The sequence below is a fragment of the Neovison vison genome, chromosome 7 (genome assembly GCF_020171115.1).
Source record: "Neovison vison isolate M4711 chromosome 7, ASM_NN_V1, whole genome shotgun sequence".
Lineage (NCBI taxonomy): Eukaryota > Metazoa > Chordata > Mammalia > Carnivora > Mustelidae > Neogale > Neogale vison.
The window spans coordinates 26,727,479-26,746,824 of record NC_058097.1 but is presented as its reverse complement, the minus strand read 5'-3'; the positions used below and the strand labels follow the sequence as shown (position 1 = coordinate 26,746,824).

The 19,346-nt window shown below is 42.5% G+C and overlaps 2 protein-coding genes across 7 annotated transcripts in view; one reads left to right on the top strand and one right to left on the bottom strand.

Moving 5' to 3' along the window:
* The window catches only part of PSME3IP1 (proteasome activator subunit 3 interacting protein 1), a 36,118-nt gene extending 24,924 nt beyond the window's left edge, over positions 1–11,194 (bottom strand). Inside the window, exons 1-3 of one of the 5 annotated variants that reach the window (XM_044256084.1) lie at positions 10,988–11,194; positions 10,189–10,393; positions 9,806–9,917 (exon numbers count right to left, since the gene is read on the bottom strand). The gene's annotated coding sequence lies outside the window, so the exon portion shown is untranslated. The remainder of the gene's footprint in view (positions 1–9,805; positions 9,918–10,188; positions 10,394–10,987) is intronic. The other 4 variants (XM_044256086.1, XM_044256085.1, XM_044256083.1 and 1 more) reach the window with 4 other exon arrangements.
* A 281-nt stretch (positions 11,195–11,475) lies between these two features.
* RSPRY1 (ring finger and SPRY domain containing 1) overlaps positions 11,476–19,346 on the top strand; it is a 44,695-nt gene continuing 36,824 nt past the window's right edge. Inside the window, exon 1 of one of the 2 annotated variants that reach the window (XM_044256081.1) lies at positions 11,476–11,841. The gene's annotated coding sequence lies outside the window, so the exon portion shown is untranslated. Of the gene's footprint in view, positions 11,941–19,346 lie in introns of both variants that reach the window. The other variant, XM_044256082.1, reaches the window with a different exon arrangement.

Sequence of the window (19,346 nt, the reverse complement as noted above, 5' to 3'; positions counted from 1 at the left end):
CATTTTTCTTAATGTATCAGGCAGTTTTATTAACCTTTATGTTATTTATGAAGTCAGCAAGAGGACCTGGAATGATTCTTATCATGTGCTGTTTGTTCCATAGTAAGTCCAACACTGCAAATACTTCTTGGTCCCTCTCTAGAAAAATTGGCCTCCCAGGCATCCTATCTTTTTCTCAGATCTCACTTCCTTTATTTCTGTGACTTCTGACATTGTTCCTTCTTGAAATTCCTGTTTCAGGAACATTCCACTATCTCCATTTGCATGTTATTGTTTCCAAATGGATTCAGAATGGAAAAACTCAGGTATTCAAGGAGCCCTGGAGATGAAGTCTAGTCTGTATAGCAGGGAAGGGATATGCCTAAAGGCACACAAAACCCCAAATGGAGACAGTGAAACTAGAGCCCAGACCTCCCAACTTCAGATTCAGTGTCCTCTGCACCAGCCTACACTGAGTCCTCCATCTCTTTCCTGACCTTCCTTTCTGTGAGCTACAAATCTATGCCATTAAATAGTCTATCTTCAGGGCGCCTGGGTGGCTCAGTGGGTTAAGCCTCTGCCTTCAGCTTGGGTCATGGTCTCAGGGTCCTGGGATCGAGCCCCACATTGGGCTCTATGCTCAGCGGGGAGCCTGCTCCGCCCCGTCCCTCTACCTGCCTATCTACTTGTGATCTCTCTGTCAAATAAAAAAAAAACAAAAAAACAAAAACAACAACAAAAAAAGTCTATCTCCAGTCCTTCTCTTTTCTCACTCCCACCATGACCTCAGCCACTTTATACATATCTTGATGCACAAGATTCCCAAATCCCAAATCTAGATACTTCCACCTGAACCTCTCTTCAGAAAGAAGGGAGAAGGAAATAGTAATAGAGTGTGAATTACTCCTTTTAAGCCTTTCTGCTTTTCTTTGCTAATTTCTTTCCTTTTGAAGAAACGTGGAATTCACTCTCTACTCAGACATATTATTCATAGCATTACACCCTAACAAGGAAACAAATACTCTGCACAACTCAATGTCCATTCCAAGATGACCCCTAGTAACAAAAATAAGTCTCCACTGGGGCGCCTTGGTGACTCAGTTGGTTAAGCTTCTGACTCTGATTTTGGCTCAGGTCATGATCTCAGGGTCGTGAGATCAAGTTCCACGCTGGGCTCTGCACTCAGCACAGAGTCTGCTTAAGATTATCTCCCCTCCTCTCTTTCCCCTTCCCCTCACCACTCTTGCTCTCTCACAAAAAAAAAAAAAAAAAAAAAAAAAAGTCTACTGACAGCACAAAAATAAAGTAGCTGCCATTTTACTGAGTCTCCTATCATGCACTAAACACATTTTTATGCATAGTATCTCATTATGCTCCCATTGATCTGTGAGAAATATTATCTCTTTACAGGTGAAGAAATGGGAGCCCAGAGAAGTTAAGTCACTCTTCTAAGGTAATAAAAGGTGGTAAATGGTAGAGCTGAGAACAAAATCCAGGTATGATATAAAAAAATCATACTCTTATCCACTTCACCAGCCCCCTCCCCAGAAACCTGGGAACCTGGCTGAAAAGAAGGACATGTCAATTTCAGCTTTCTTCATATACCCAATTTCAGGCTGAAAATGTTCATGTAGACATTTTAATAAAGGTGAAAATGGAAGCTAAGAAAACAAACCCAAACGCTCTGAACAAGACAATAGTTTTAGCCTAAATCCCACTGCAGCTAAAGTTTAGTTCAATATAACAACCCAGAGAGAGAATTTTGAAATTCACTACAAACAAAACCAAATTCATTGGCAAAAGCTATTGTTTCCACCTAAAGCCCACAACCTGGACACTCTGATTTAGCCTCATTCAATGTCTCCAGCCAGAGGCCTGTTACAGAAACACAATTATTCTGTCTCTGCTCACCATGCCAAAAAATCCCTTATTTACTGTAGAATAACCTCTTATGAAACAAGAGCCAACACATTCTTAAGTGTCTTAAATTGGGACTCTCATGAACGGGAGAGACACACTGGACTCTCGATGTCCCCCTTTCTTATTGCCTGTTAGTTGGCTACAGCTCTCCCCCCTCACCCCAAATTGACTATCTGTTTCTTCCCCTCACGCTTGTGTCCTGGTAAGTAATTCAGAGAGGGTCAGGTCCTTATGTTCCACCTAATATGATTTTCCATCCAACATATGAATCTACCACACATCCCCAGATTTTCATCCAACCCATATTCTAAAACTTCGGAACAGGGACCAATGCACTGACTCCCAGCCAGCTGACACCCTAAGTAGATCAGACCAGTAGAACATTTCATCCTTAAACCAAATTGAAATGGGTCTCCCTATAAATTCCACACATAGGTTCTATCCACTGGGACTACAGAAAAGGAGCCAAATCCTTTTCTCAACCCAAAAATGCTTTAACTGTTTGAAGACAACTCCCACGTTCCTCCTAATCTGCCACTTTTCTAAGCCAAACATCCCTAGTTCTCTTAATCTTATGAAATAGAGAAAAATAATAGTGTCTCAAAGCAGTGAACTTATCAGAGTGTACAGGATTTAAACATGGGAAATAAATATTAGGAAATGACAATGCCCTGGCATTCCTATTAAATGCATCTCTTCATTTTCGTTGTACATTTTAATAAATGAAAAAATACATGTATGTGGGACGCCTGGGTGGCTCAGTTCGTTGGACGACTGCCTTCGGCTCAGGTCATGATCCCGGAGTCCCCGGATCGAGTCCCGCATCAGGCTCCCAGCTCCATGGGGAGTCTGCTTCACTCTCTGACCTTCTCCTTGCTCATGTTCTCTCTCACTGTCTCTCTCTCAAAAAAATAAATAAAATCTTAAAAAAAAAAAAAATACATGTATGTTAATACTGAAAAAAGTGTTCTAGCAGGCCAAAATGAAGAAAACCTAAAATCTCATGTGCTTCCATCTATATAAGAATGCAGACTGATTTATTCTTGCAACTCAAAATTAAGAAAATAAAATCATTAATTTTTACGACCTGCTGAATTTTTTGGAAAAGGAAGAACCTACCTCCACTTAACTTTAACAAAGATCCCTGAAACTCAAGGGACAAAGCCTTCAAGATACACGTGCAGAGGGTTTGAATTTGAAATATAAACTCTAGAGAAATAGAAATATTTCTAGAGAAATAACCATCTTCCCAACACTTATCAATTTTGGGAAAAGATAAACATATAGGATTCCACGAAATTCTTATTCTCTTTCTCACCAATCTTTTTCTCTTACATGTTAGAATTCAACTTCTACCCAAAGAGTTGAGTCTGTGCTATTAACTATTAACCATCTTTCACACCACAGGGACAAAACCAGGAATCAGAGATGGTTACTGAAAATGTAAACATAGAAGCATACTGAAAAGAGGAAACTGAAAGACAGGGGCTCTAGAATTTGACAGAGAAACTACTGCTCTCAAAGGGGGGCCTTCCTGAAAACACAAAATCAAAATAATGAACACTTAGGAAAGTCTGCTCTTTACAGCTAGTATTATAATCCTTATATTCCCTTGATCTCAAAATAAAACAAGCTAGAAGGCCAACCTAATTATAATGAATTTCAGTGAGTTTAAAAGGGGCAAGACTAGGGGCATCTGGGTGACTCAGTGGGTTAAGCCTCTGCCTTCAGCTCAGGTCACGGTCTCAGGGTCCTGGGATGGAGCCCTGCACTGGGCTCTTGGCTCAGCAGGGAGCCCGCTTCCCATTCTCTCTCTGCCTATTTGTGATCTCTCTCTCTCTGTCAAATAAATAAATAAAATCTTTAAATAAATAAATAAATAGATTAAAAATAAAAGGGGCAACATTAGAATTCACACTGGTCAATCCTCTCTTTCTAGACTTTACACGTCTTCCACAGGTCCTCATTCCCTGGTGCTTCAACCATCATTCCCTCCTTGCCTTCCACGTCACCAGTGGCACTCCTGGCTATCTGATCATCTTTCTGTGTTAGGAGAGGTCAGAGACAGGGACAGAAATGTTCATGAACAAGGGGTCACACTCCTGAGTAATCTGGCTAATGTTCAGGATATTCCTTCTCCAGAAATATTCAGGTTTTCTCAGAAGTCAAAAGGTCACTGTCAAATACACACAGCCAAGAAGCACACTTCACTCCACACACCTTTCCCTACGACCTAATCCAGTCCCCCCAGTGTGTAACGAGTACGTTCTGGGATGGTCTCCTTACACAAGGAAGCACAGGTAGTGATAAATACTACACTCTGAAATCCGGAGGCCTGGGTCCTGCCAATTACAAACTGTATGCCCTGGCAAGTCACTTAGGTCCTCGGAGTCTTGGTTCCCTCATCCACAGGTTGCATTCCCCAGTGGGGATTAAAACAGTCCAGCACAACAGAGAGCTTTTGGGAGGATAAACAAGGTAATTCACGCAAAGCACTTAGCACAGTGTTTGACACACACTTTCAAAATGTTTTGAAAGGTTGGCCATTACTACAAAATACTAAAGCTAAGCCCTGGACTGGTTAAGGAGTGAGAGAAATACCATCTGCACTCAAGGAGTGGAGAGCAAATGCATCAGTGATATAAACACAGGGATTAGATACATAATACGTAAGCAAAGGGATCACACCAAACAGAGAAATTAGGAAAAACTTACATGTATATATAATTGGGTAATTCTGTATTTTCCCTTTAGCATGGTTCTCTATTTTACTGTTTTATTAATAGTCCAATTTAAATAAACTGGACATTGTGCTGAATGCTGAACTCTGTGTCCAGCACTGTGCCAGATCCTATGTGGTGCAGAGAGGAAATCAACTTCAAAAGAGTTAGTATTCTTGAACTAGTTACCACCAGATAACAGTACACATAATGAATTGCCAAAGTGAATGGTACAGGTACGGGGCAATGATGAAGGGTATAAATATGGATCAATCCCGTTTCCCAGGCTGAAAACCCAGACATGAACCTAGACTCCTCCTCCCCTCAATTCACTACATCTCCCCAGTCACCAAGTTCTACTGTTTCTACCTCATAATGACCTCTTTTTAATCCTCCTCTAAGAGAAGAATTCTTTCTAATCTCTTCTTTTCAAGGCCTCATCCAGCAAGGGCTACTACAACAGCCTTCCATCAGCCTCCCTGTTTCTCCTTTCGCCCCTACTCAAGCAATCTGTTAACTCGCTCGCCACTTACCCATTATGTTCTGTCATTTGTGACTGTTCCAGCGGCCCTTTGTATCCACAGTGCTTATTAGCACAGTGTCTGGCATATATTAGGCAGATAATAAATACTTATTGAATAAACCAACCATAAAGGGAATCTGAAGAATTCAAGCAGGGAAGAATGATCTCACGTGAGTATTCCGAGGTATCATCCAATGTAAGTTATAGAAAATGGTAGACCAAGCAGGGAAGAATGATCTCACGTGAGTATTCCGAGGTATCATCCAATGTAAGTTATAGAAAATGGTAGACGTTACATAAGCATTTGCTCAAGCTTCTATGTCCCATAGGGAATTCTATTAAAACACGACAAAATTTTACAGCTGGAAAGACATGACCAAAAATTAAATCGCTTTCCTGTATTATACAGTTGATATCTTCTTCAAGAATAACTCACTACTTTCCTTTAATTTCTGACTAAAAAATGCTCTGTTACACCGACAAATATTTCCCACACAAAGCATTTTTCTTTGAGTTCAATTTTCATTGGTGGTTTATTCTGCAAGAGGGAGGTGATGACTACCTGTAGCTCATTTACCTCGTTCTGGAAGGAGGCAAAAACTGGAAATGAAATTGTTTATTTCTAATTCCAAGTGCCTAGCTAAAATTTTCATAAGTCTCTTATTTTTCCCCTTCATTTGCTAGGACAATTAAAAACACAAAGCCCAGAGGTCTGGGATGAAGATTCATGTAGGAACAAAGAGAACTTACATTGGGAATATTCATTTTGTTCAGTGTGTTTAATTGTAAAAAGAATACATGCTGTCGGGATGCCTGGGTGGCTTAGTCAGTTAAGTGTCTGGATTTGGCTTAAGTCATGATCTCAGGGTCCTGGGATCGAGTCCCACATCGGGCTCCCTGCTCACTGAGGAGCCTGTTTCTCCCTCTCCCTCTGCTGCTCCCCCTGCTTGTGCTGTCAAATAAATATTAAAAAAAAAAAAAAAAAAAAGAATACATGTTGTCAACTTTCCTCTACTCATATAGCTTTTATATTTCCAAGTTAATTCAAGTCTAATTACCAGACTAAACATTACATTATTTTTAAAAAGGATTATCTAACTACTCCAAATAGAGAACTCATGGAAAACCAAAACCATACCAAAATCACTTTGTCCAAACTTAAAAGTTTCAAACCGACACAAATAAAGAACATAGTTTTCAAATTTTCTTGACAGCCAAAAAAAAAACCACAAAGTTCTTATATTTCAAGCCAAAGTAACTGTTAAACACTGCAGTCTTTTGTTTGTACTGGAGACTGTGGTATTTAATTTCCAGATTGGTGGGACAAAACGGGCTCAGTGTCTTACACAGCATGCTATACAAGACAGAAAGCTTACACTGCTACCCCCAAAGTAACTGTTATTGCTGACTTGAAAAATTATTCCTTTTACCCAGTGCCATTATACAAGTTAATGAGATCTGGCTTCCTACGGAACTGAATTCTGTGATGGCAGACTACTTAAGTGTTTACATCACTGGCCACTACCCCCTCCAAATTCTAACATTAGACAGACAGTAGTATAAAAATACACCAGAGGGGATCAGATTTCTGTGTTATGGTGGTGTAAGGCTTCTCTCTGGGTAGCAAAACAATAGGCCAATCTACTTTCCTTTTATCAGCAAATATACTTAAGTATTGCCCTTCCAACATTTTCACCATGATGTTTAAGTCACATGGGACTTCAAAATGCAGGACAGCAATTAAGAGGAATTTGCCATCTGGCAAACTCAACTCTATTCCAAATAGATAGCTTTCTGGCCGGAAGTCACTTCTACCAGGCCAAAGTAATTCAGATCAAGAGGGCTTTCTCTATACATTTTAAAACTTCAGAGCATGACAACTACTAACAGGGAACACTACTAGCATTTATTACTTGACAAAGGAATCCTCAGTCTAACACTAAGGCTTATTTAACATACTCCAGCAGCAAAGGAGACTAAAAGAATCTAAACATCTGCGTAGAGCATATGCGATTTCATTCATATTTAAAAATGTTTATTATAAAGAGCAATCTGTAGTAATCTTCTGGTTGTCCAGGCATCTAAAAAAACACACACAATAAAAAAAATTTTTTTAATAAATTTATATATACAATGAGCTTTCCATAGCACAAGAACAGTCTCATCATACGTGCAATTACCCTGAATTTATCTATATGCACTGGAAGAAAAAGAGAACATAAAACACCAATCCCCTTAGCTGATCCTCAGTTCTCCAGTCCATGTAACCCTCTTAGTGTATAAGCACTTCCTTCATTATGTACGATTCTATTGGGGTTTTTTTTTGTTTTGTTTTTTTGTTTTGTTTTTTTACACACTATGACTCCTAAACGCAAACCAGCTAATTCACCTGAGACTTAAAGAAAAACAGAATCTGTTTCAAAGTTGGAGGAAAAACCTGGCCATGCTGGAATTTTGCTATACGGGTATACCTACATCCAATATGATGCCTCCCAAAAAGATTTTCGAAAGTAGCTCTGATTACACACTATTTTACTGGCTAGGCTGGCTTTGGAACATAAACCACACTAAATTACTCCCCCCACACCTCCAACTGCCACTAGGTTTTGTCTAACTCCTAAGACCAAATATAAGGGGGAAAAGGCTTTTCATTACAAAAGCCATACAAGGCCAACTACTCATTCAATTGTATTGTAGAGGTCAATCTTGACAGGTGACCCATCATGTACAAGAAGCACAGAATGCAAGGTACTCAGCTGGTACTCTACTTTTTAGCAAATGAGGAACTTACATTCAGAAAAAGAGATAAGGTTGGCATGTAAGCAATTTGGGGAAAAGAAGAATGAGGTTAAATGCTATAAGAGAATAAACAGAAGCTAAGCACTGAGGAGTTCACAGAAGGAAGACTAAAAAAAAGCACCAGGGAAGCTTAACGTTGACAGTGGCTGGGACACTGCATAGGGAACAGTGGTAAAAATTTTAGGTATACAGAGAAAAATGATCTTTAACTCAAGATTCCCTGAAATCACAAATTTCAGATTCCAAAAATCAAAATGAAACGGGGCTGGGGCACGTGGGCAGCTCAGTCGGTTAAGTGTGAGACTCCTGATTTAGACTCAGGTGGTGATCTCAGGGTTCTGGGATCTAGCCCTGCAGGCTCTGCACTGGGCCTGGGGCCTACTTAAGATTCTCTCTCTGGGGTGCCTGGGTGGCTCAGTGGGTTAAAGCCTCTGCATTCGGCTCAGGTCATGATCTCAGGGTCCTGGGATCGAGCCCCACATTGGGCTCTTTGCTCAACAGGGAGCCTGCTTCCCCCTCTCTCTCTGCCTGCCACTCTGCCTACTTGTGATCTCTCTGTCAAATAAAAAATCTTAAGGTGGGGGGCTTTCATTTCCAGAAACAGTGGGCTAGGTAGTTGAGACCAATCCTCTACCTCTATGATAAAAACAAACAAAATCTGGAAGAAATTTTTAAATAATTCTTAAACACAGAGATTAACCAGATAGTAAAAAATATGGCCAAAACCCAAGAAAAGGTGATACCAGAAATTAAGCCCAATATTCAAACTGGTTTTCATACTGAGGATTTCTCTGACGATGACTTTGAAAACTGTTTTGAGGCCCTTATGAAGCAACAGAAACAAAAGTCAAAGCCAGGAGTTCACAAAAGGTGCAGAGTCTGCACCCTTCTCCATCTTAACCCAATAACCCAAAGAACTAAACCATCAAAGTAAAGGTGAAGTGGGAAGAAAAAAAAGCAGGAATAATGAGCAAAAGAAATAAACCCAAAGGAAATTCACACAGTGGAACTGGCACACATAGATTGTAAAACCACGCTTACTGTGTATAAAGAATAAAAACCAGGCCTCAAAATTAACAGCAGTGAATAAGAAACTGTAAAATAGTGGCATGGCACATTTGAAAAAGGACCAAACAGAACCTCAGAAACCAAAAAACGCACTAACTGAATTTAAGATTTCAGTGTAATAACAGATTAGAAATAAACTGAGATTTAATGAAGAAGTTATCCAGGATGTAGTATGGAAAAATTAAAGGGGAGTAAGAAACACAGACATTAGGGGTGCCTGGGTGGCTCAGTGGGTTAAAGCCTCTTAGGCTCAGGGCTCAGGTCATGATCCCGGAGTCCTGGGATGGAATCCTGGGATGGAGTCCCACATCCGGATCTCTGCTCAGCAGGGAGCCAGCTTCACCCCCTCCCTCTCTGCCTGCCTCTCTGCCTACTTGTGATCTCTTTTAAATAAATAAAATCTTAAAAAAAAAAAAAAAGAAACAGACATTAGAGTGAAAGGCTCTGTGTTAAATCAGCAAAGGCGATATATAATGGGGCATAAGCAATATATGAATATAAACTCGCCTAGAATTTTATAGGACTAATGAAAGACACTAATCCACTCATTCAAGGTCTGATAAACACCAAATCCAACAAAAACACATCCACAGTTGCATCATGAAAATGCAGAAAACCAAAAACACATTCTACAATAACGAGTGAAACTGACCATATTTAAGAACTGAAGACAAAGCATTTTCAGAAAGTGATCAATAGTGAGCAGACTAAGTTTTTTAATTCCGCTGCCCCAGAGGCATAATTACAATATGGTGGAACCTATGGCGGAACCACACACTACAATTACTTCTCTTACCAGCTGTGTGGTTTTCAATATCTGAGGCAACAGCTTGACTCTAACCAAACATCAAGATTCTTAGGAGAAAGGAAGACTGCTAGCCAGGTGAATGGTCTTGACACAGCTCCTCCTGGTTGAAAGGAATTAAGGCAACAACACTTCAGCTGAGAAAAATAATTGGCCGGCCTTTGCTTGCAGACCCCTAAAAACTGTCAACAGCTCCTCTTGTGCTCTATTTAAAAGACTGTAAAAGCTGTCTTTATTTCAGTTCAACTCCTTGTATCAAAAAGGAGTATAAACACTGATTCAAGGATTTCAGAAGCAGTGCCCTCCAAATCATTTTATGGGGTTCCTGTCAGCACATCCACAAGCCAAACAGCTGAAGAATGAACAAACCTTACCTCACAGCTGGTACACAAGAGGTCATTGGGAATTCTGACCACCAGGCCCGCACTTGGCTTCCCCCGTCCCAACTCCAGACCTACTCAGTCAGACGTCTGGAGGCAGGGAATGCAGAGAATCTGCATTTAAACGGGCCGCAGAGAATCTTGTTTTCTACTAGATTAAGAACCACTGCTCCGAACGAGTAGGTCTCCACATTTACACCTGTGTGCACAGACATTCACGTGGGCAAACAACTCTCAAACAAGATCCTTCAACCCTCGGTCTTGGTTTCCTACGTTTTCTTTTGCAAAACGAGTATGCTGTCTTGTTATCTATTAGAAGAAAATGCACTGAGCACAGCGAATGGTACACCGTATAAAGTAAGTGTGTTTCCCATCCTACACTTGCGTTCTGTGATTCAAAGATTTCCAGTCACTCCCACATCGCCTGAGTCGCCTGGAACCCTCCCAAGACCCCTGCGAGAGAGCCCGCTCCTCCCTTGGAGCCTGGGTGTTCCCAGCTAGCAGAAACGGTGGAGGAGAGCCGACAAGAGGCCCGAAGTCCCCAGACCGCTAGAAATGGTGGGGATGCTTCCCCACACGACTGGGGAGGCCCTCTCGCGGGCTCCCTCGGCTCCACTTAGGCGGACCCCAGCAAGCCCCTGGCCCCAGTGACTCAAAGCACTTAGGCGAGTGCGCAGACTGAGAACCGGCTTCACCCTAAACCTCACATTAAACGTAGCCCCCCATCTCCTCAGCAAAAAAGCTGGAGCCCAGGTCTCCCTGCCAAGCTAGGTAGGGCCCAGGCCGCACTCACCTACCAGCGTGCGGGAGGCGAGACCCCCTCACCTCGGCGACGCCCACCCCTAAGCCACTGCTAAGACCGCTCGCTCTTTAGGACAAAAAAAAAAGAGAGAGAGAGAGAGAGAGAGAAAAAAAAAGAAAAGAAAGAAAATAGTCTTTGCTTTTGTATTCCTTTTGACCCTTCAGGGCTTCCTCTTCCTCACCGCCACAACAAAGTTCCGCCCCGCTTCCGGCGGCGTAACCCAATCCGCATCCCTCTTCCTCCCCAGGAGACAGATGGAAATCCGGTGTCCCGAAAGCTAGCCCGAGAGACTTGATTGGGCCATTCGCACCTCAGCAAGGGGATTGGCCGGCTCACGCTTGAGGGGCGGGTCGCCCCGTGTGATCACGTGGTATCCTCCCTGAAAGATGACTGGCTGTCAGCGAGAGGGCTTGCCACCGAGGAAGGGGCGTTTCCTAGGGGACTGAGGGAGGGCTGGGGCGGTGCGAAGCGGGGGTGGGCCCCAGCGCGTAATGGCAGCGCCGTGGCCTCGCGTCCATCTTTACCGCTCTCTCGGACCTGTCACAAAGGAGTCGCCCGCTGCGGCCGCCCCCTCCCTCGGGTGGGCCCTGGAGCTGGAGAAGTCAGTGCCGTAGCCCGGCCGCGCTGCTCTTGGGAAACCACTGGGGACGCGGAACCGGGGGGAGTCGGAGACCTGGGGACGTCCGTGAGGGAGGGGAACAGACGCCCGGGTTTACGGCGGGGAAACCCTACTGGTGCCGGAGGAGACTCCAGGAAGGGGCCCGGGAGGGAGCGGCGTTGGGCAGAGCCCAGGAAGCAGCCCGGAGGTTCTCCGCTGAGGCCCGTTGCTGAAGGCGCTTGAAGAGGTACCTGGAAGAGGTTGTTCCCCCCCTTAGGGGGTGCGTGATCGGCGGAGGTTTTTGGGGGGTCGCCCTTCCGAGGAGGCCGCGGCTAAAGGGGCCCAGGTGAGAGGCAGGTAGCTCTTGGGAGGTTCCTGATATTTAGGGGTTTTCCTCGGGAGTGTCCTGGACGGAAGGGGTAACTGGAGGAGGCGTTGGGAGGGTTTTCTTTTGTGGAGTTTAAGGTTTAGGTGGCTCGGGTTGGAGTCGGACCTTCCCCTGGGAGACAGAAATGCCTTGGGGTCGAGAGATCCCTTAGAGAAAGGGACTAGGAGTTGGGAGCCAGAGCTAGCGGATTCTTTTACTCCGGAGGCCCGATGTGAAAAATGGGTAAGGGCCCTAGGGAGAGGTTGTTGCTGAGCGGTTCTGGAAAGCAGAGACCACCATCTGTAGGAAAGCCCGGGTGGGGAGTAGTGAGAGGGAAGCGGTAACGGCAAGGGTTTTCCTCTCTGGAGACCGACCTGTGTCTCAAACACAGGATTTAGCTGTTTCTGGGTGTAGTGCAGGTGGGTGAGTGGGTGGGTGGGGGAGTCTATCCCAGCATCAGTCCTTGCGTGACTCTAGAGGAGGCTTTTGTTCCTACCTGGTGCCTCGGTTTCCCTGTCTCTGGGGAGGGAAAGCGGGGCAGAGATGGTACACTGAGACTGTCCAGTTCTATCCTATAGAGCTGTCTGAATGAGGCTGCTCCCTCTGGAGTGTTGTACTTTGAACTTTAAAAGGTTGGAAGTGTCTGTGACTGAATAGAGTCCCGCAGTTGTCCAGGCCCCTCACCTACCACGTACACGTTCATAGACGAGTATCTTAATCTCTTGGGTCTCTTCTGTAAAATAATAGCGCAGTGTGTGAAGATACTTTCCAAACTACAAGCTGTGCGAAAGTAAAGTACTGTGATTCTACCACCAGAAGGATTGAGGAATAAAAGTGAAAGCACTGTCTAAAATGTAAAGCAGTATGTAGATGTAAGGGATTAGCATTAATACAATTGTTGATCACCTAGGGTGCTGGGAGCCATATTGTACTGAAAACCTCAAGGTTCCAGGCTTTCTAGGTCATATTATGGTCTAAACCCCTGGTTTCAGCCCCTGCTTAGATGGGAGTGGAGGGATTTCCGGTTTTTACTCCCAGAGTTTTAATTTACTTTGAACTTCCGATGGTGCTGGCAAGAGGTAGCACTATAATATAATCTTTTCCTCCAGAAAGTTTTTCTCTGACGGCTGAAATTTGATCTCTATATTATAAACTACTTCCCCTTTTTCCGTGTATGTGAGAGTGTGTGTATGTAGCCTTTGGGTGTCTACATGTAGTGAGTATTATGACCTTTGGCTGTTAAATGTAGTGAATATCATGCTTCCTCTCTCAGTTGTGATTTTGTAGATGAGACCTTTTTTGAATATTATGCCTTTCTGTGCTCTGTGCTGGCTTCAAAATATGGGTTATGAGCATGTTAGATAATTGCTTTTAAAACTCTCCTACATGGCGGTTCGCTATTTCTCACCATATATAGAATTTGCATTTCCTGGAATGACATCTTTCTTTGTAGCTCCCCCTATGAGGTTATAAGATAATTGTGGCCAAGTATGACATTTTCCTAATGTTTGGTTAGTGGCATTTGTTAGAGCTGGTTTTCCAAATGTTGGGTAATTGGTGATTTTTAAAGTTTGGTTTCTTTGCTTTTCTTTTTTTAACAAAAAGCTGGCTTGCATGTCCTGCTTTTCTAATTTTATATTCCATGGGTCTTAAAAAAAAAAAAAAGAGTGCACTCTGGTGATTTTATGAGCTTTCTGATTTCTCAGGATATATGCATAATACCTGTGTCCTGCTTTTACTGTTTTTTAGAACCCTTCATTATTTCTGTACTCCATGATTATTTTTAAGTTATTGATTAGGAAGTGTTCCAGCATACTCTCTGTGGACTTTTTTCTGATTTGTCAACAAGATGACTTTTCCCTTAGTAAGTTGGCCAAAAATCAAGGAGAAATAAGAGCTTAGCATTGTGTGTAAAACTTTGTTATTCAGTAGTGAATTGGGGGGACGCCTGGGTGGCTCAGTTGGTTGGACGACTGCCTTCGGCTCAGGGCGTGATCCTGGAGTCCCGGGATCGAGTCCCGCATCAGGCTCCCAGCTCCATGGGGAGTCTGCTTCGCTCTCTGACCTTCTCCTCGCTCGTGCTCTCTCTCACTGTCTCTCTCTCTCAAATAAATAAATAAAATCTTTAAAAAAAAAAAAAAAAAGTAGTGAATTGGGAAAAACAACAGCTCTGAAGTATGTTTTGGCAAGAGAATAACAAATTGTTGTGTGTTCCTGAAGTGCATTTCCAATAGTCTGTTTCTACTCATGAGCCTAAGTCAGCCTATCAAGAATTAGAAAAATAGGCGCGCCCGGGTGGCTCAGTGGGTCAGAGCCTCTGTCTTCAGCTTGGGTCATGATCTCAGGGTCCTGGGATGGAGGCACATCGGGCTCCCTGCACAGCGGGGTGCCTGCTCCCCACCCCCTCACCCCCCCACCTGTCTCTCTGCCTACTTGTGATCTCTCTCTCTGTCAAATAAATAAATAAAATCTTAAAAAAAAATGAATTAGAAAAATAGGGGTGCTTGGGTGCCTCAGTTGTTAAGCATCTGCCTTCAGCTCAGGTCATGATCCCAGCGTCCTGGGATGGAGACCCACATCGGGCTCCCTGCTCAGCGGGAAGCCTGCTTCTCCCTCTCCCTCTCCCACTCCCCTTCTTGTATTCATATTCTCTCTCTCTCTCTCTCTCTCTCTCTCTCTCTCTCGCTGTGTCCCTCTCTGCCAAATACATAAATAAAATCTTTTTTTAAAAAAGAATTAGAAAAATAATGGGAAGTAATTTTTTTAATGAAGTGAGAAGTCACTTTGCATCCTTTAAAATACAACTCACCTTGATACTCTAATATCTGTACTTTGAGGAATTATTAGGAATTCTTATGGATGGTAATGACTATTACTACTTTAAATAGGAAGTTTTCTGCTTTGTTGTGGTCAGAGCCTTGTAAAGTAGATATGAGAGTCACAGGGCTGAAAATGTAAATGGCAAATCATTAGGCACCACAGATGGGAACCACAATGGAACCAGCAATCTATTTCAAAGAGTTACTTGAGGGTAGTAAACTATCAGTTGAGCTTCTCTTCAAAGATATTTGGCATTTTTGCATTCGCCATTGAGTTTGGATAGGTTTTAACTTGTGTACAATTTAGAAAACTGAAAATAAGAGGAAGTCAGGAAGTAGTGCTAAAACTTGGGCCCCAATTATTAGAAGAAGACTTGTACAATTTTAGGAGTGCGGAAAGAATGAATATTTTCCATTTGGTTTATCTATTCAGTAAGTCATCTTTTCAAAAGCTTTTGAGGGGCACCTGGGTGGCTCAGTGGGTTAAGCCTCTGTCTTTGGCTCAGGTCGTGATCTCAGGGTCCTGGAATCAAGCCCTGCATTGGGCTCTCTGCTCAGTAGGGAGCCTTCTTCCCACCACCCCCCCGCCTGCCTCGCTGCCTCCTTGTGACTCTCTCTCTATCAAGTAAATAAATAGAATCTTACAAAAAAAAAAGAACTTTTGAAATAAGATTAGGAAAAAAGTTACATATTGTGAAATTTTTCTTTGTCCATTTTTTTTTTGCTGGTTAAATATGTAAAAGCATATTTAACTGTAGGTAACTGTATATAACTGTGTGATATATATAAGGCTAAAGGAAGCAAACATTTTATAAATGGTGGTTGGCTGTTAGAGAATATTCTCCTTTCTCCCTTCCTGAGCTTTTGAAAATGGAGAATGCATTTGAAAAAGCAAAGAACAGATGCACTCCTTAAGTTTGTTTATGAATGAACCTTGCATGGAACTTTCTTGTTGCTTGAAATGATAGTTTCCAGGCATAATTTCATAGGTCTTAAAACAAATAGAAGGTTTGAAACACCTTACTTGGCATGTTTAGTATTACCTCAGTTTAATGTTTCAATGTTAGTTTTTTCTTACCCCTTCCACCTCCTGAAGAGTTAAGTTTCCTCTCCTGGGCTCCTTCATGCAGTCACTCTCCAAGCATTGCTTCCACTCCACCCTTCTTTGTGAAAAGTACCGCTCCTTTCTTCAGTTCTTCTTGCTTCATAGTTATTCATACTTACGTATGCCTAAGGGCTACTTATTAATAACCTACCAAGTGAATTATTAAGAATTACTAAAACATGATATTCATAAACTAAAACTAGTAGAACATTAGAGCTTACTGTTGTCTCCCAGAGTCTATCCCGGGAAACTTGGCACCAGAGCAGAGCTGCTTACATGTCCTGTGCAGAATAGGGGTTCCTGCCATATTCAGGAAGGGTGTTTATTTGGGAATCATCCTCAGTATTGTCTCAAATGAATCTTGGTTTTCCATTGTGCTTCCTTCCCCCCACCCACACCCCCTTGAAAGTACTATGAGCTTCATCTTTATCAATTTACGGGCTTTTGGTTAACCTTTTACTGTGTGGTTGGGAATATTCACACCAACAATGTTTTGCCTTGTAATTTAATGTGTACCTGAATGTGTAGCAACACAAGTATAAATCTTCTATTCCCCTTTTGCTAATGCTGGTATATACAGTCACCTAAAAACTTGCTTATAAGAGATACTTGAAAGTCATTAAGTTCCTTTTCCACAGGAAAAAATGGTGGAGGGAGAGGTCTCCACCTCACGGACCTGACTCTATCCATAGGCTTCCATGGCATGTACTGTAGTATGGATCAGGCGCTCAGTGTTGCTGTGCTGCTGTCCTTCATCCCTTTGCCAAGAGCATGAGGGACCTCTTTTCATCTTTGCTTGGTGCCTGCATATAAGCATTGGATTTATATTTATTGTATGACGTCTGAGTTTTTCAAAGTGATAACTCTTTTGGAAACCCTCGGTTTTTACAGATTTTAGAATAAATTCACTTAAAATACTTATTGACTACTGTTTCTACTAAGTATCTAGTTGAGTGTGCGATTGAATGACTTCAGATACTGCTTTAAATAGATCTCTTTAAGGAAAGTGTTGCTATCCATGCTGTCATCACATTTTGTTTTAACAGCAAAGAGTTCTCTGTAATAGTAAAGTCCTCTGATTTTCGTATCATGAATGTGTTTGAATTAACATCTTTATGATTTCCTGTTATCTGGCCTCCTGTGGGGGGAGGAGGATGTCAAATAGTATGGAGTACAGCATTTGTTTTTCTCCTCTGTACTGATCACTGGGACTTAACTCATTTGTTCCATAATATTCCCTTTCTGGGTTCAAGGCAATTTTTTTTTTTTTAAGATTTTTACTTATTTATTTGACAGAGAGAGCTCACAAGTAGACAGAGAGGGAGGCAGAGAGAAAGGGGGAAAAGCAGGCTCCCCACTGAGCAGAGAGCCCGATGCGAGGCTCCATCCCAGGACCCTGGGATCATGACCTGAGCCGAAGGCAGAGCTTAACCCACTGAGCCACCCAGGTGCCCCTCAAGGCAAATTTTTCAGTCTTTGAGATCAGGCAAGTATCATTTAGTTTTCCTTTTTTGCTTTTATTTGCTTCTGCGAATTCCTTACTTTATCCCAGCCCTAAATTTTATTTCTTGTTACATTTTTCGAATGCTAAAAGGATTTGTCTTTTCTCCTTTGTGCTGTTTCAGGTCAGGGCTGTATTCTATAATTTGTTCTGCAAAAAAATCTCACTTGACCACAGATACTAGTGCTACCAAGTTAAAAAGCTCTTAACATTTTAGGAGAATCTTTTTCAAGATCATCCTTCTGTACCAGATCAGCCATAAAAATTAACTACTTCCCCCCTTCAAAGATGTACTTTCTCTTCTTTTAAGATTTAAGATTTATTTATTTGAAAGAAAGAGCAAGAGGCAGCGCAAGTTGTGGAGGTAGACAGAGGGAGAAGCAGGCTTCCTGCTGGGCAGGGAGCCCGATCCCAGAACCTTGGGATCAGGACCTAAGCTAAAGGCAGATGTGGAACCAACCAACCGAGCTACCCAGGTGCCCCAAAAGACATACTTTTTCTTTTTTTTTTTTTTTTAAAGATTTTATTTACTTATTTGACAGAAATCACAAGTAGGCAGAGAGGCAGGCAGAGAGAGAGGGGGAAGCAGGCTCCCTGCCAAGCAGGGAGCCCGATTCGGGACTCAATCCCAGGACCCTGAGATCATGACCCGAGCCGAAAGCAGAGGCTTTAACCCACTGAGCCACCCAGGCGCCCCAAGACATACTTTCTTAAACTAACCTCTGTGTATAGCAGAAGGATCAGAATCACCCAGTCCTTGTGAAAGTTAGTTAAAATCCCAGGGATAACAGGACCCTGTCTGGCTTAAACCTCAAGTGGCAGTGCCACTACAGACAGTTTTTGCACACCTAGGTGATATGTAAAAATATCTTATTATCAGAATTGCTTTTCTTTTTGGAGGAAAAGTGAAGTTACAACCAAATATTTCACAATCTTCCCCTCTTGCCCCCCCCCACCCCCAGCCAGAGCAGATCAGATGCCTTAGAGTCTAGAGACAAAAACACCCTTGTTAAAGTGTCTTCAGGTGGTTTCTGTTTCAACTTGCAAGTATACTCTTGACATATGAGACACTTTTCTTATCCACTTATTGTACTACCAAATAATCTTGATCTCCTAGGTTTTCCCCATTTATTTTTATTTTTATTTTTTTAATATTTTATTTACTTATTTGACAGAGAGAGAACGATCACAAGTAGGTAGAGAGGCAGGCAAAGAGAGAGGGGGAAGCAGGCTCCTGCTGAGCCAAGAGCCCAATGCAGGGCTTGATCCCAGGCCCTGAGATCATGACGTGAGTCAAAGGCAGAGGCTTAACCCACTGAGCCACCCAAGTGCCCCTGTTTTTATTTTTTTTAAGATTTTATTTATTTAGGGGCACCTGGGTGGCTCAGTGGATTAAGCTACTGCCTTCGGCCAGGTCATGATCTCAGGGTCCTGAGATGGAGTCCCACATCAGGCTCTCTGCTCAGCAGGGAGCCTGCTTCCCTTTCTTTCTCTCTCTCTGCCTGCCTCTCTGCCTACTTGTGATCGCTCTCTGTCAAATAAATAAATAAAATCTTTTAAAAAATTAAAAAAATATATTTTATTTATTTATTTGACAGACAGAGAGTGCACAAGCAGGAGGAGCAGTAGAGGGAGGGAGAAGCAAGATCCCCGAAGACCAGGGGGAGCCTGATGTGGGACTCAATCCCAGGACCTTGGGATTATGACCTGAGCTGAAGGCAGTCACTTAACCAACTAAGCCACCCAGGTGCCCAGTTTTCCCCCATTTAAACACAATCTTCAGTAAAAAAAAAAAAATTATGGTGTTTGGGATGTCCTGTAGAATATTTTAAAAGCAAATATATTTATGGGTAGATTTACCTTGATAGGGTTTGAATTACATAGGTGTATGCTTTGGACAAAATTTGGCACATATATGCTTAAGACTTGTATATTTCATTATGTGTAAATTTTAACTTCT